The sequence below is a fragment of the Cryptomeria japonica genome, unplaced genomic scaffold, assembly GCF_030272615.1.
Source record: "Cryptomeria japonica unplaced genomic scaffold, Sugi_1.0 HiC_scaffold_340, whole genome shotgun sequence".
Classification (NCBI taxonomy): domain Eukaryota; kingdom Viridiplantae; phylum Streptophyta; class Pinopsida; order Cupressales; family Cupressaceae; genus Cryptomeria; species Cryptomeria japonica.
The window spans coordinates 142,501-157,500 of NW_026729162.1; the positions used below are offsets into that span (position 1 = coordinate 142,501).

At 59.7% G+C, this 15,000-nt stretch overlaps 1 non-coding gene across 1 annotated transcript; it reads left to right on the forward strand.

The window, feature by feature from the left end:
- Positions 1-11,710: 11,710 nt before the first annotated feature.
- LOC131870629 (5S ribosomal RNA) lies at positions 11,711-11,829 on the forward strand. The gene has a single exon (XR_009368934.1). It is a non-coding gene; the product is annotated as a 5S ribosomal RNA (ribosomal RNA).
- Positions 11,830-15,000: the final 3,171 nt, after the last annotated feature.

The window sequence follows — 15,000 nt, forward strand, 5'->3', positions numbered from 1 at the left end:
TCCCCGCATAGCAATCGGGGTGTGAGGTTACGGATGCAGCATTGATAGCAATCGAGGTGTGAGGCGAAGGATGCAGAAGTGAGAGCCGAGGGATGTAGCAGAGATAGCAATCGGGGTGTGTGATGCAGAAGAGATAGCAATCGAGGTGTGCGGTGGGAAGGGCCCAGCAGCCAGAATGCATGAAGCGACGGATGAAGCAGTGATGACAACCGGGCTGTGAGGAGAGGAGGGATGCAGCCAAGAAAGCAATCAGGGCTCGAGGCAAGGGATGCATCAAGGATAGCAATCATGTTGTGAGGCGAGATTCCAAAGGCTAAACGTGAGAGGCTGCAGGGTCGACTCAGAGAGGTCTATGCATGTGAGAGGCTGAAAGCAAGGTCGACTCGGAGCGGTCTATGCATCGGGCGCGCTTGGGGCGACTACCAGTGCCAACCCCTTATCCCGCGACGCGTCCGACAAAGAGAACGTTCCAAGGCGGCAGAGGAGGTTACCAGCCGAAGGATGCAGTAGCAATAACAGGTATAGTTCCGCGGCGGCCGAGAAGACTCACCGCATAGGAATCGGGATGCGAGGCGAGGGATGCGGCGGGAAGGCCCCGACGGCTAAACGGAAGAGGCTGCAGGGCCGCCTCGGAATGGTCCAAGCATCGGATGCGATTGGGACGACTACCAGTGCCAACCCCTTATCCCGCGATGCGTCCGATACACAGATAGTTCCAAGGCGGCCGAGGAGCCTCACCGCATATCAATCGGGGTGCGAGGCGAGGGATGGGGCGGGAAGGCCCCAACGGCTAGACGGAAGAGGCTTCAGGGCCACCTCGGAATGGTCCAAGCATCGGACGCGCTTGGGGCGACTGCCAGTGCCAACCCCTTATCCCGCGATGCGTCCGATACACAGATGGTTCCAAGGCGGCCGAGGAGCCTCACCGCATAGCAATCGGGGGTGCGAGGCGAGGGATGGGGCGGGAAGGCCCCAACGGCTAGACGGAAGAGGCTTCAGGGCCGCCTAGGAATGGTCCAAGCATCGGACACGCTTGGGGCGACTACCAGTGACAGCCCCCTATCCCGCGATGCGTCCGATACGAAGATGGTTCCAAGGCGGCCGAGGAGCCTCACCGCATAGCAATCGGGGTGCGAGGTGGGGGATGCGGCGAGATGGCCCCAACGGCTAGACGGAAGAGGCCACAGGGCCGCGTCGGAATAGTCCAAGCATCGGACGCGCTTGGGGCGACTACCAGTGACAACCCCTTATCCCGCGATGCGTCCGATACGAAGATAGTTCCAAGGCGGCCGAGGAGCCTCACCGCATAGCAATCGGGGTGCGAGGTGGGGGATGCGGCGAGATGGCCCCAACGGCTAGACGGAAGAGGCTGCAGGGCCGCCTCGGAATAGTCCAAGCATCGGACGCGCTTGGGGCCACTACCAGTGACAACCCCTTATCCCGCGATGCGTCCGATACGAAGATAGTTCCAAGGCGGCCGAAGAGCCTCACCGCATAGCAATCGGGGTGCGAGGTGGGGGATGCGGCGAGATGGCCCCAACGGCTAGACGGAAGAGGCCACAGGGCCGCCTCGGAATAGTCCAAGCATCGGACGCGCTTGGGGCGACTACCAGTGACAACCCCTTATCCCGCGATGCGTCCGATACGAAGATAGTTCCCAGGCGGCCGAGGAGCCTCACCGCATAGCAATCGGGGTGCGAGGCGAGGGATGCGGCGAGATGGCCCCAAAGGCTAGACGGAAGAGGCTGCAGGGCTGCCTCGGAATAGTCCAAGCATCGGACGCGCTTGGGGCGACTACCACTGCCAACCCCTTATCCCGCGATGCGTCCGATACACAGATAGTTCCGAGGCGGCCGAGGAGGTGGGGGATGCAGCGAGATGGCCCCAACGGCTAGACGGAAGAGGCTGCAGGGCCGCCTCGGAATAGTCCAAGCATCGGACGCGCTTGGGGCGACTACCAGTGACAACCCCTTATCCCGCGATGCGTCCGATACACAGATAGTTCCGAGGCGGCCAAGGAGCCTCACCGCATAGCAATCGTGGTGCGAGGTGGGGGATGCGGCGAGATGGCCCCAACGGCTAGACGGAAGAGGCTGCAGGGCCGCCTCGGAATGGTCCAAGCATCGGATGCGCTTGGGGCGACTACCACTGCCAACCCCTTATCCCGCGATGCGTCCGATACACAGATAGTTCCAAGGCGGCCGAGGAGCCTCACAGCATAGCAATCAGGGTGCGAGGCGAGGGATGCGGCGAGAAAGCCCCAACGGCTAGAGGGAAGAGGCTTCAGGTCCGCCTCGGAATGGTCCAAGCATCGGACGCGCTTGGGGCGACTACCAGTGACAACCCCTTATCCCGCGACGCGTCCGATACACAGATAGTTCCAAGGCGGCCGAGGAGCCTCACCGCATAGCAATCGGGGTGCGAGGCGAGGAATGCGGCGAGAAGGACCCAACGGCTACACGGAAGAGGCTTCGGGGCCGCCTCGGAATGGTCCAAGCATCGGACGCGCTTGGGGCGACTACCAGTGACAACCCCTTATCCCACGACGCGTCCGATACACAGATAGTTCCAAGGCGGCCGAGGAGCCTCACCGCATAGCAATCGGGGTGCGAGGCGAGGGATGCGGCGAGAACGACCCAACGGCTACACGGAAGAGGCTTCGGGGCCGCCTCGGAATGGTCCAAGCATCGGACGCGCTTGGGGCGACTACCAGTGACAACCCCTTATCCCGCGACGCGTCCGATACACAGATAGTTCCAAGGCGGCCGAGGAGCCTCACCGCATAGCAATCGGGGTGCGAGGCGAGGGATGCGGCGAGAAGGACCCAACGGCTAGACGGAAGAGGCTTCGGGTCCGCCTCGGAATGGTCCAAGCATCGGACGCGCTTGGGGCGACTACCAGTGACAACCCCTTATCCCGCGACGCGTCCGATACACAGATAGTTCCAAGGCGGCCGAGGAGCCTCACCGCATAGCAATCGGGGTGCGAGGCGAGGGATGCGGCGAGAAGGACCCAACGGCTAGACGGAAGAGGCTTCGGGTCCGCCTCGGAATGGTCCAAGCATCGGACGCGCTTGGGGCGACTACCAGTGACAACCCCTTATCCCGCGACGCGTCCGATACACAGATAGTTCCAAGGCGGCCGAGGAGCCTCACCGCATAGCAATCGGGGTGCGAGGCGAGGGATGCGGCGAGAAGGACCCAACGGCTAGACGGAAGAGGCTTCGGGTCCGCCTCGGAATGGTCCAAGCATCGGACGCGCTTGGGGCGACTACCAGTGACAACCCCTTATCCCGCGACGCGTCCGATACACAGATAGTTCCGAGGCGGCCGAGGAGCCTCACCGCATAGCAATCGGGGTGCGAGGCGAAGGATGCGGCGAGAAGGACCCAACGGCTAGACGGAAGAGGCTTCGGGTCCGCCTCGGAATGGTCCAAGCATCGGACGCGCTTGGGGCGACTACCAGTGACAACCCCTTATCCCGCGACGCGTCCGATACACAGATAGTTCCAAGGCGGCCGAGGAGCCTCACCGCATAGCAATCGGGGTGCGAGGCGAGGGATGCGGCGAGAAGGACCCAACGGCTAGACGGAAGAGGCTTCAGGGCCGCCTCGGAATGGTCCAAGCATCGAACGCGCTTGGGGCGACTACCAGTGACAACCCCTTATCCCGCGACGCGTCCGATACACAGATAGTTCCGAGGCGGCCGAGGAGCCTCACCGCATAGCAATCGGGGTGCGAGGCGAGGGATGCGGCGAGAAGGACCCAACGGCTACACGGAAGAGGCTTCAGGGCCGCCTCGGAATGGTCCAAGCATCGGACGCGCTTGGGGCGACTACCAGTGACAACCCCTTATCCCGCGACGCGTCCGATACACAGATAGTTCCGAGGCGGCCGAGGAGCCTCACCGCATAGCAATCGGGGTGCGAGGCGAGGGATGCGGCGAGAAGGACCCAACGGCTAGACGGAAGAGGCTTCAGGGCCGCCTCGGAATGGTCCAAGCATCGGACGCGCTTGGGGCGACTACCAATGACAACCCCTTATCCCGCGACGCGTCCGATACACAGATAGTTCCGAGGCGGCCGAGGAGCCTCACCGCATAGCAATCGGGGTGCGAGGCGAGGGATGCGGCGAGAAGGACCCAACGGCTAGACGGAAGAGGCTTCAGGGCCGCCTCGGAATGGTCCAAGCATCGGACGCGCTTGGGGCGACTACCAGTGACAACCCCTTATCCCGCGACGCGTCCGATACACAGATAGTTCCGAGGCGGCCGAGGAGCCTCACCGCATAGCAATCGGGGTGCGAGGCGAGGGATGCGGCGAGAAGGACCCAACGGCTAGACGGAAGAGGCTTCAGGGCCGCCTCGGAATGGTCCAAGCATCGGACGCGCTTGGGGCGACTACCGTTGCCAACCCCTTATCCCGCGATGCGTCTGATACACAGATAGTTCCGAGGCGGCCGAGGAGCCTCACCGCATAGCAATCGGGTTGCGAGGCAGATTATTGGGAAGGGAACCCCCTGGGATGCGGCTCAAGCAGTGCCCAAAGGGACTGGAATGCGGAATCACATCGAGAGACCCAAATGCTATACGAGGGCTCAAATCGAATTATCGATTTGGCCACGACATGGACGCATCGGAACGACTACCTTTGCCGAACCACTCGCAATTGCATCCATACCGAAACCAATAGACATTTCCGTTAGAGCCCTCGCATAGCATTCGGGAATCTCGCATGCCCCTCTAAATCGACCAATGCTGGCGCTCAATGAAAATCCGAGCGCTACCACCGTTCGAGCGCCAGCATTGGTCGAGTTAGAGGGGCACGGGGGAGAATGCTCCAGTCAACACCTCCCCTATATAAGTTATTTGTCCGATTCTCGCACAACCGTAGTCTGCCTCGTCGAATCAAACAACGGTCCCAGATTCCGACTTCCGTTCCGTAGAGACCCAAAAGCTAGATGGAGGCTCGCAAGAAAGAGAGTCGGCGCATAGCAATCGGGTTTCTCGAACGTTTAGGGACCGAGCTCACTTGCGGATAGGGCAAAATCCGCCAAGCAACCCAAAAGCTAGACGGGGGCTCGAATCGAATCGCCTAGGCGGCCACAACAACGACGTGTTGGATCGACTACCAGTGCCAAACCATTCAGCAAGACTAGTCTGTGTCGAGGCCGGATAGAGATTCTCAGAGAGCGCCCGCATAGCATTTAGGAGACCTGCCGCGTCCCTCACACTCGACAAATGGTGGTGCACGTTTATAAATCCGAGCGATCCCAACCCTTTCAAGCACCAACATCGGTCGAGATAGAGGGGCACGGAGGGGGCTGCGTGAGACAACACAGTCCCCTATATAAGTTATTTGTCCGATTCTCACACATCCGAAGAATGGTCATCAAATCGGACAACAGCCCAAACTTCCGACTTCCGTCCCAGAAAGCCCAAGAGCTATCTAAAACGTTCATGGCCGGAACTCGATCGCGGCTATACCAGTCCGCCAAGCAACCCAAAAGCTAGACTGGAGCTCTAGTCGAATCACCTCTGTGGCCATTGCAAGGACGTGTTGGAGCGACTACCATTGCCGAACCATTCCGCAGGTCGAGTCCATACCAAGGCCGCATAGAGATTCACGATGAGCTCCTGCATAGCAATCAGGAGACTTGCCGTGTCCATCACAATCGATAAATCCTGGTGCAAGATTTTTGCATCCGAGCGCTCCAACCAGTCGAGCACCAGCATCAATCGACATAAACGGGCACGGGGGGAGGATGCTCGAGAACACTACCTCCCCTATATAAGTTATTTGTCCGATTCTCAAGCAGCCGAAGTCTGGTCATCGAATCGGGTCAAAGACCACAACTTCCGACTTTACCCACAATGCAAGTCATCGAATCGAACATCGGCCCCCGAGTCGGACTCCATGCGTATGTCAGGTCATCGGACCCAAATTCCGCCTTCCTGCGCATGGCGGGCCATCAATATCAACTCGGTCATCGGACCCAAACTCCGCCTTTTTGCGTATGGCACGCCTTCAAATCGGTCATCGGACCCAAATTCCGCCTTCCTGTGCATGGCGGGCCATCAACATCAACTCGGTCATCGGACCCAAATTCCGCCTTTCTGCGCATGGCACGCCATCAACTCGGTCATCGGACCCAAATTCCGCCTTCCTGCGCATGGCAGGTCATCGGACACAAATTCAGACCTCGCCAATATGCCTACGTATCGAATCGGTCATCGGACCCAACTTCCGACTTCATCCATACTGTAGGGTCTTTGAGGTTGGCGCGGTGCGCTCAACCCAGGGAGTCGACCCATCGAAGCATACACCTCCCCTATATAAGCTATTTGTCCGATTCCCACACCTGTGTAGTTTGCACCTCTGACCAGGACATCGACCCCAACTTCCGAACTCGACTGCAACGACGGCACCAGCGCCTTGGTGCGCACCTTGCGACGCACAGTCCCAACATTCGCCTTCCTGCACATGGCAGGTCATCGGACCCAAATTCCGACCTCGCGAGTATGCCTACATATCGAATCGGTCATCGGACCCAACTTCCGACTTCATCCATACCGTAGGGTCTTTGAAGTTGGCGCGGTGCGCTCAACCCGGGGAGTCGACCCAACGAAGCATACACCTCCCCTATATAAGCTATTTGTCCGATTCCCACACCTGTGTAGTTTGCACCTCCGATCAAGACATCGACCCCAACTTCCGAACTCGCCTCCAACGACCGAACCAGCGCCTTGGTGCGCACCTTGCAACGCACAGTGCCAACATTCGCCTTCCTGCACGTGGCAGGTCATCGGACCCAAATTCCGACCTCGCGAGTATGCCTACATATCGAATCGGTCATCGGACCCAACTTCCGACTTCATCCATACCGTAGGGTCTTTGAGGTTGGCGCGGTGCGCTCAACCCGGGGAGTCGACCCAACGAAGCATACACCTCCCCTATATAAGCTATTTGTCCGATTCCCACACCTGTGTAGCTTGCACCTCCGATCAGGACATCGACCCCAACTTCCGAACTCGACTAAAAAGACCGCACCAGCGCCTTGGTGTGCACCTTGCAACGCACAGTGTCAACATTCGCCTTCCTGCACATGGCAGGTCATCGGACCCAAATTCCGACCTCATGAGCATACCTACTAATCGAATCGGTCATCGGACCCAACTTCCGACTTCATCCATACCGTAGGGTCTTTGAGGTTGGCGCGGTGCGCTCAACCTGGGGAGTCGACCCATCGAAGCATACACCTCCCCTATATAAGCTATTTGTCCGATTCCGACACCTGTGTAGTTTGCACCTCCGCTCAGGACATCGACCCCAACTTCCGAACTCGCCTGCAACGACCGAACCAGCGCCTTGGTGCGCACCAAAAGTGCGCACTTTTGGAGGGCACTTTTGTGCGCTCCAAAGGTGCGCACTTTTGGAGGGCACTTTTCTGCGCTCCAAAGGTGCGCACTTTTGGAGGGCACTTTTTGGAGGGCACTTTTCTGCGCTCCAAAGGTGCGCACTTTTGGAGGGCACTTTTTGGAGGGCACTTTTCTGCGCTCCAAAGGTGCGCACTTTTGGAGGGCACTTTTTGGAGGGCACTTTTCTGCGCTCCAAAGGTGCGCACTTTTGGAGGGCACTTTTTGGAGGGCACTTTTCTGCGCTCCAAAGGTGCGCACTTTTGGAGGGCACTTTTTGGAGGGCACTTTTCTGCGCTCCAAAGGTGCGCACTTTTGGAGGGCACTTTTTGGAGGGCACTTTTCTGCGCTCCAAAGGTGCGCACTTTTGGAGGGCACTTTTTGGAGGGCACTTTTCTGCGCTCCAAAGGTGCGCACTTTTGGAGGGCACTTTTTGGAGGGCACTTTTCTGCGCTCCAAAGGTGCGCACTTTTGGAGGGCACTTTTTGGAGGGCACTTTTCTGCGCTCCAAAGGTGCGCACTTTTGGAGGGCACTTTTGTGCACTCCAAAGGTGCGCACTTTTGGAGGGCACTTTTCCTGTGCTCCAAAGGTGCACACCTAGGTGAGCACCTTCGACCACACCTTGTAGCACACCAAACTCTGACTTTCGACTTCATCCGCAATGCAGGGTCTTTGAGGTTGGCGCAATGCGCACAACCAGGGGAGTCGACCCATCAAACCCAACACCTCCCCTATATAAGCTATTTGTCTGATTCTCATACATGCGTAGCCTGCAGGAGCAATTAGGACATCGACCCCAACTTTCGGCTTCTAAACGAAAACAAGGTCTTTGAGGTTGGTGTAATGCGAACAACTAGGGGAGTCAACCCATCAAACCCAACACCTCCCCTATATAAGCTATTTGTCTGATTCTCATACATGTGTAGTCTACAGGAGCAATTAGGACATCGACCCCAACTTTTGACTTCTTAACGAAAACAAGGTCTTTGAGGTTGACGTAATGCGCACAACCAGGGGAGTCGACCCATCAAACCCAACACCTCCCCTATATAAGCTATTTGTCCGATTCTCATACATGTGTAGCCTGCAGGAGCCATTAGGACATTGACCCCAACTTTTGACTTCTTAACGAAAACAAGGTCTTTGAGGTTGGCGTAATGCGCACAACCAAGGGAGTTGACCCATCAAACCCAACACCTCCCCTATATAAGCTATTTGTCTGATTCTCATACATGTGTAGCCTGCAACAACGATTAGGACATCCACCCCAACTTCTGAATTCGTCTGCGTTGACCGCACCAAAGGTGCACGCCTTGGTGCTCACCAAAATCCGACTTCCGACTTCTTCTGCTATGCGGGGTCTTTGAGGTTGGCGCAGTGCGCACAACCAGGGGAGTCAACCCACCGAATGCAACACCTCCCCTATATAAGCTATTTGTCTGATTCTCATACATGCGTAGACTGCAGCAATGATTAGGACATCCACCCCAACTTTTGACTTCTTAAACAAGACAGGGTCTTTGAAGTTGGTGCAGTGCACACAACCAGGGGAGTCGACCCATCAAACGCAACACCTCCCCTATATAAAGCTATTTGTCCGATTCTCATACGTGTAGTCTGCAGCAGCGATTAGGACATCGACCCCAACTTCCGAATTCGTTTGCATTGACCGCACCAAAGGTGCACGCCTTGGTGTGCACCCTGGAGTGCACTTTGGTGCTCACCTCGGTGCACACTTTGGTGTGCACCTCGGTGTGCACCAAAGGTGCGCACCTTGGAGCGCACCAAAGGTGTACACTTTGGAGCGCACCACATAGGGTCTTTGAGAGGTTGGCGCAGTGCGCACACCAAGGTGGGTGTTGAGGTGCGTGCCGAGGTGGGTGGGTGCTAGGGTGCGCTCCATGGTGGGTGCCAGGGTGGGTGCGTGCTAGGGTGGATTCCAAAGAGGGTCATAGGGTGGGTGCCAAGGTGGGTTGGTGATATAGTGGGTTCAAAGGTGGGTACTAGGGTGGGTTCCAAGGTGGGTCACAAGTTGGGTGCCAGGATGCGTGGGTGTTAGGTTGGGTGCCAAGGTGGGCTCCTGCGTGGGTGGGTGCTAGGGTGGGTTTCAAGGTGGACGCGAGGGCGGGTGCCAAGGTGGGTAACAAGTTGGGTGTTAGGATGGGTGAGTGCTAGAGTGGGTGCCAAGGTGGGTGGGTGCTAAGGTGGATGCCAAGGTGGTTCACAGGGTGGGTGGGTTCTAGGGTGAGTTCCAAGGTGGGTCACAGGTTCAGTGCTAGGGTGGGTGTCAAGGCGGGTGTCGAGGTGCCTGGGTGCTAGGGTGTGGATGCCAATGTGGGTCATAGGGTGGGTACTAGGGTGGGCTGCAATGTGGGTGCCAAGGTGGGTAACATGCTCGGTGGGTTCTAAATTGGGTGCCAGGGTGGGTGTGCACCCACCTTGCCCGAGGTGGGTGCCAAGGTGCCAGTGTGGGTGGGTGCTAAGGTGGATGCCAAGGTGGGTGAGAAGGTGGGTGATAGGTTGAGTGGTAGGATGGGTGGGTGCCAAGATGGGTCACAGGGTGGGTGCAAGGGTGGGTAGGTGCTAGGGTTGGTGTCAGGGTGGGTGGGTGCTAGGTTGGGTTCCAAGGTGGGTGCGAGGGTGAGTGTCAAGGTGGGTCACAGGTTAGGTGCTAGGATGGGTGAGTGCTAGGGTGCAAAGGTGCCAGGGTGGGTGCTAGGATGGGTCGATGCTAGGGTGAGTGGCAAGGTGGGTCCACAAGTGTCAAGGTGGGTGCCGAGGTGGGTGCCAAGTCGGCGACTGCTATGGTGGATGCCAAGGTGGGTCACGGGGTGGGTGCCAAGTTGCTAGGTTGGGTTCCAAGGTGGGTGCCAACGTGGGTGCTAGGGTGCGTGGGTTAAAGGGTGTGTCACAACGTGGGTGCCAGGATGGGTGCGCACCCACACTGGCCAAGACGGGTGCGGGTGCAAGGTTGGGTTCCAAGCCCGGTCACAGGCTGGGTGCTAGGATGGGTGGGTGCCAAGGTGGGCACCAGGGTGGGTGCACCCACCCTGGCCAAGGTGGGTCACGGGGTGGGTCCTAGGGTGGGTAACGGGGTGGGTACTAAGGTGTGTGCCAAGGTGGGTCATAGGGTGGGTGCCAAGGTGGGCACCAGGGTGGGTGTGCACCAACCCTAGCCAGGGTAGGTCACGGGGTGGTTGTCGGGGTGGGCGTCAAGGAGCCAAGGTGGGTGGCAAGTAGCCAAGTTGCGTGCCAAGGTGGGTGTCGGGGTGGGTGCCAAGGATCCAAGGTGGGTGCCAAGGAACCAAGGTGGGTGTCTGGGTGGGTGCCGAGGTGGGAGCCAGGGTGGGTCCCAAGGTGAGTGCAAAGGTGGGTGCCAGGGTCAAGGTGAGTGCCAATGTGGGTTCCAAGGTGCCAGGGTCAGGGTGAGTGCCAATGTGGGTTCAAAGGTGCTAAGTTGGGTGCGAGGTTGGGTGCGAGGGTGGGTGGGTGCCAAGGTGTGCTAGGTGGAAGCCCGGGTGGGTCGGCATCCCATGGGTGTCGAGTTGGGTGCCTGATGGGTGCTTCTTGTCAAGTTTTAGTCGTCGGGACTCATTTCGAGCCTTAGAGGTCGTTTCTTGTCCGGTTGCCCTGTCTTCGACCTGGGAACCCAATTTTGGTCCTCGGGTCCCATTTTTTTTTGTCTCGCATCCCACTTTTGGCCTGTGGCCTTTTCGGGGTCGATTCTCGTTTTGGGCATCAGAGCATGTTTCTTCTCCTAAAACCCAATATTTGTTTATTAAGTCTCGGAACACATTTTTGTTCTCGTGGACCCATCATGGGTCTTGGAACGCATTTGTGGTCCTTGGGTCCCATTTTGCATCCCGAAACTTGTGTTTTGGTGCTTGATCCCTATTTTGGGTGCCCACCTTGCACCAAGTGCGCACCCGGGGCAAACCGAGCGCCTTGGTGCACCGGGGCAAGATCGAGCGTGCACCCGAGGCGCCCCGAACATGCACCAAGGTGCACTCGGCCCACATGTGAGCGCAGGTCGTTGCGCCCGAGGTGGTGTGTGGGCACCGCGTTGCAGACGGGACACTGCACGCACACGACGCCCCCTCCAGGTGCACGCACGTAGGCCGGGCCGGGTGCACACCCGACGCCCTAGCAAGGTGCGCGCACCCGGGCAGGGCTCACACTTGGCGAACGGGGCGCACTTCGCGAGGGAGGGTGTGCACCTCGACGGGGGTGGGTGGCCGGGGTGGATTCGCACGTGGGTCGCGGTTTGCTAAGTACACACTGCGACAAGCTCATAACGGGTGCGATCATACCAGCGTTAGTGCACCGGATCCCATCAGAACTCCGCAGTTAAGCGCGCTTGGGCCGGAGTAGTACTGGGATGGGTGACCTCCCGGGAAGTCCCGGTGTTGCACCCTTTTTTAGTTTTTCGCCGGGCGTCGCAATGCTATTTGAATAAACCTTTTGCCCGTTTGCGTTCTCGTCGGGGCCGGGCCGGGCCGGGGTGCGCTGCCCGCACTACCGCGCGCGCGGGGGCGACACCGAGCGCGCACCCGAGGCGCCCCGAGCACACAGGCCACGGTGCAACCCGGGCGTTGTGCGCGCACCCCGGTGCGCCCGAGGTGCTGCGCGCGCACCCAGGTGAAATCGGTGTGCACCTCGGCCAGTGCGCGCTCGGTCGAGTCGCGCACGTTGGCCAAGGTGCACGGTGATGTTTCTTACTCTAAGGTTCCGCACCAGACGCCCGGGACAGGTGAGCGAAGCTGGGCGGGGCCGGGTGCGCGGCCGGGGCAGGTGCACGCAGCTGGAGAGAGCTTTGGAGCACACTTCGGAGCGCACCAATGATGCGCTCCATTCAAAAGTTTCCTGAAAAGGCAAAAAAAGTTGAGATTATAGAATTTCCCACTTGAGAGATTGTAAAAAAAAAAAATTTAAAATGAAGGAAACGCGGGTGCCAAGGTGTGCGCAGCCCAGCCAAGGTGTGCGCACCAAGGCGCCCACCCTGGCGAAGGTGCACGCAAGGTGCGCACCCGAGGCAAACCGGACAATTAACCCAACTTTCGACTTCGCGCGCACCTTGGAGCGCACTTCGGAGCGCTCCTTGGTGCGCACCAATCTTGGGCACCTCGGAGTGCACCATGGCGCCCACCAAGGTGCGCACCCGGGGCAAACCGAGCTCCGACTTCGTGCGCACCTTGGAGCGCACGAAAGGTGCGCACCATGGCGCCCACCAAGGTGCGCAGCCCAGCCAAGGCGTGCGCATCAAGGTGCGCACCCTGGCGAAGGTGCGCACCCGGGGCAAACCGAGCTCCGACTTCGTGCGCACCTTGGAGCGCACAAAAGGTGCGCAACCCAGCCAAGGTGTGCGCACCCCGGTCAAACCGAGCTCCGAATCGTGCGCACCAGAGGTGCACGCCATCGTGCGCACCTTGGAGCACACTTCGGAGCCCTCCTTGGTGCGCGCCGATGTTGCGCACCTCGGAGCGCACCCGGGGAAAACAATGCAATTAACCCGACTTTCGACTTCGTGGGCACCTCGGAGCGCTCTCGGGTTCGCACCTCGGAGCACACCGAGGTGCCCACCCTGGCGAAGGTGCACGTGAGGTGCGCACCCGGGGCAAACCGGGCTCCGACTTCGTGCACGCCGCACCTTGGAGCACACTTCGGAGCGCTCCTTGGTGCGCACCAGGGCGCGCAACCCAGCCGAGGTGCCCACCCCGGCGAAGGTGCACGCGAGGTGCGCACCCGGGGCAAACCGGGCTCCGACTTCGTGCACGCCATGGTGCCCACCGCGGCGAAGGTGCACGCGAGGTGCGCACCCGGGGCAAACCGGGCTCCGACTTCGTGCACGCCGCACCTTGGAGCACACTTCGGAGCGCTCCTTGGTGCGCACCATGGTGCCCACCAGGGCGCGCAACCCCGCCGAAGGTGCACGCGAGGTGCGCACCCGGGGCAAACCGGGCTCCGACTTCGTGCACGCCGCACCTTGGAGCACACTTCGGAGCGCTCCTTGGTGCGCACCATGGTGCCCACCAGGGCGCGCAACCCCGCCGAAGGTGCACGCGAGGTGCGCACCCGGGGCAAACCGGGCTCCGACTTCGTGCACGCCATGGTGCGCACCGCGGCGAAGGTGCGCACCCGGGGCAAACCGGGCTCCGACTTCGTGCACGCCGCACCTTGGAGCACACTTCGGAGCGCTCCTTGGTGCGCACCAGGGCGCGCAACCCAGCCGAGGTGCCCACCCCGGCGAAGGTGCACGCGAGGTGCGTACCCGGGGCAAACCGGGCTCCGACTTCGTGCACGCCGCACCTTGGAGCACACTTCGGAGCGCTCCTTGGTGCGCACCATGGTGCCCACCAGGCCGCGCAACCCAGCCAAGGTGTGCGCACCAAGGTGCACGCGAGGTGCGCACCCGGGGCAAACCGGGGTCCGACTTCGTGCACGCCGCACCTTGGAGCACACATCGGGGCGCTCCCGGGTTCGCACCGGCGTTGCGCACCGTGGTGGGCACCTCGGAGCACACCAAGGTGGGCAGCGAGGTGCGCACCTTTGATGCGATGCCTTCACTAATTTCCATAAAAGGCAAAAAAAAAACGAGATTTTAAAATTTCCGTTTTGAAAGATAGTGAGAAAAAGGGAATGCTGGTGCCATCTTGAGCCCGCCCTGGTGCGCAGCCCAGCCAAGGTGTGCGCACCAAGGTGCCCACCCTGGCGAAGGTGCGCGCCCGGGCAATTAACCCAACTTCCAACTTCGCGCGCGCCAGGGTGGGAGCGCACCCAACAACCGGGCCTGGGAAGAGCCAATGCGAGAAACCCCACCAAACGCTCTGACAAAAAAAGAGGGGGCGCTCCAGTAACCCCGCTTCGGAGCGCACCCTGGGCAAACCCAGCCAAGGTGCCCACCCCGGCCAAGGTGCAGGCGAGGTGCGCACCCGGGGCAAACCGGGCTCCGACAACGTGCACGCCGCACCTTGGAGCACACTTCGTAGCGCTCCCGGGTGCGCACCTCAGAGCACACCAAGGTGGGCAGCGAGGTGCGCACCTTTGATGCGCTGCCTTCACTAATTTCCAGAAAAGGCAAAAAAAAAAGGAGATTTTAAAATTTCCGTTTTGAAAGATAGTGAAAAAAACGGAACGCGCGTGCCATCTTGAGCCCGCCCTGGTGCGCAGCCCAGGTAAGGTGCCCACCCTGGCAAAGGTGCGCACCCGGGCAATTAACCCTACTTCCGACTTCGTGCGCGCCAGGGTGGCAACCGGGCCTCGGAAGAGCCAATGCGAGAAACCCCACCAAACGCTCCGACAAAAAAAGAGGCGGCGCTCCAATAACCCCGCTTCGGAGCGCAGCCGGGGCAAACCCAGCCAAGGTGCCCACCCCGACGAAGGTGCACGCGAGGTGCGCACCCGGGGCAAACCGGGCTCCGACAACGTGCACGCAGCACCTTGGAGCACACTTCGAAGCACTCCCGGGTGCCCACCGGCGTTGCGCACCGTGGTGGGCAGCGAGGTGCGCACCTTTGATGCGCTGCCTTCACTAATTTCCAGAAAAAGGCAAAAAAAAATGAGATTTTAAAATTTCCGTTTTGAAAGAT